Here is a 2,333-nt window from a genome sequence, read left to right as displayed (position 1 = left end):
TTCAGAATGGGTGCAAGTCTCAGCTGTAAGGAACACACGCCATACTCCTCCTCCCCGCAGGAGACCAGCCCAGAGCAGACAGGGTACATACAGGGGTTCACTCTGGAGAACACTGTGTGAACATGGGGAAAACATGGACAGATGGCATGGCCAGCCCACCTCAGCTCTATTGGGCAGGGTAAGGGAACTGCAGGGGACAAACACAGGGAATAACTCCTCCAGAAGAGGGGTTGCCCCAGTGTCCCGCAGGCAGCCCTCTCGCCCAAGGGGTGGTGAAGCCAGTAACTCGGGTCCATGTGCCTCATGCGGTCACACTGCTCAGCATTAGAGGTGCCCTGTCTCCAGCCAGGCGGAGGCCAGGGATAACAGAGTATATTGGGACGTGTTTGTGAAATGGCCTGGCGCTTCTGAAGCTGAGAAGTACAGAGCGTTGGTAGACACCGGTGCCCAATGCACTCTGATCCCCTCCAGCCACAGGGGGACAGAAACTATTACCATTGCAGGAGTCACAGGGGGGTCTCAGGAGTTGACTGTGCTGCAGGCTGAGATAAGCCTCACCGGGAATGTGTGGGAGAAGCACACCATAGTAACTGGCCCTGATGCACCTTGCATCCTGGGGATCGACTTTCTCCGGGAAGGGTACTTTAAAGATCCGAAGGGGGACAAGTGGGCATTTGGCATAGCAGCTGTAGAGACTGCAGACAAAGAGCAGCTGTCTATCATGCCTGGCCTGTCAGATGACCCTTCCGTGGTTGGTACCCACAAGGTGGAAGATGTTAAGTTACCTATTGCTTCTCGTGTAGTTCATCGCAGGCAATACCGCACCAACAGAGACTCCCTGCTACCCATACAGCAGCTGATTCGCCGCCTGGAGCAGCAGCTTGTCATCAGCAAGAGCCACTCACCCTTCAACAGCCCGATATGGCCAGTGCGAAAGGAGAATGGGGGATGGAGACTGATGGTGGACTTCCGAGGCCTGAACGAAGTGACTCCTCCAATCAGCGCAGCCGTGCCTGATATGTTGGAGCTGCAGTATGAACTGGAAACGAAGGAGGCCAAATGGTATGCCACAATCGACATTGCTAATGCTTTCTTCTCCATCCCCATTGCAGAAGAATATAGGCCACAGTTTGCCTTCACCTGGAGAGGAGTCCAGTACCACTGGAACAGACTGCCTCAAGGGTGGAAGCACAGCCCTACAATCTGCCATAGCATCATCCAGACTGCACTGGAGAAGGGTGGAGCTCCGGAACATCTGCAGTACATCGATGACATCATTGTATGGGGTGAGACAGCAGAGGAGGTCTTCGAGAAGGGTGAGAAGATGTGCTAGTTAGAAGCAATCTAGAATGTTTTGGTAAAAGAACTAGATAACGGGCAGTGAAATGAAAACAATTGATGTCAACTTCTCTCACAGTCTCGCTGAGAGCTCTGGGAAGAAGAAGTAAACTTTCTCCATTTTGTCTCTCACTCTTGCTTTTGCCTTTGACCGAGACACATCTTTCTAACATCATTGCTTTCTAACCCTGCTCCCTAACCTCTTGGCTGCACCTCTCTTCTTCCTGAGAACTGGGGTAAGGTTGAGAGGGCCGGGGGAGGTGTTGGGGTGGTTTGAGAGCCCCTCCTGGGGACTCAGGTTTCTGGGAGGGGAGTTGTGCTTTTGTATTGTTTATCCTTTGTATATTTCTGTATATAATTGTATATAACTGTATATATTGTAAATAGCTGCTTGTAAATTCTGCTAGCTGTAAATAAATTGCTTCATCTATATTCCCAGGGTCCGTCTGAGTTAGCTGGGGCAAATACAAAGTGTGGGGGGGCGGGTAAGAGCCCAAACCATCACATTTTTTAATTGGCTTTCCCAACGTGGGGCTAGAGATATTTGAGTGATTGGAAATTAGCTCTGGGAATTAAGATGAAGCTAATCAAGCAGCTATTGTACTTGGTGGGGATTTTTGTGTGGCCTGTTTTCTGGTTTTTTGTGTACAACTGGATCAAAGATCAAATTGGTTATTTCTTGCTTCATGTAGTTTTTAAGAAGGCTAAAGTTAAGCTTTCAAACATGTTCTGGAGCTGGGGTGATTTTATTCTTGGTTATGCTGGTTTTAGTGTCACTGAGAATATTACTAGCAATATTATGGGAGTACTCATCAATAATGTGACAATCAATCAAAATTCTGCTTTATTTACTGCTCTCATGAGGGTCATCCAGCCCCAAACTGAAATGCCAAGTCCATGCAAGGATTTTTACAGAAAAGAGATTGTGGCGGGATTGGTGTGCAGTAATCTGGCTCTTATGATTTTAATATTCATATTAATTTTGGCATTATTGG

Source organism: Pogoniulus pusillus (genome assembly GCF_015220805.1).
Source record: "Pogoniulus pusillus isolate bPogPus1 chromosome W unlocalized genomic scaffold, bPogPus1.pri SUPER_W_unloc_3, whole genome shotgun sequence".
Lineage (NCBI taxonomy): Eukaryota > Metazoa > Chordata > Aves > Piciformes > Lybiidae > Pogoniulus > Pogoniulus pusillus.
The sequence above is the reverse complement of the archived record's forward strand: the minus strand, read 5'-3'. Positions refer to the sequence as shown.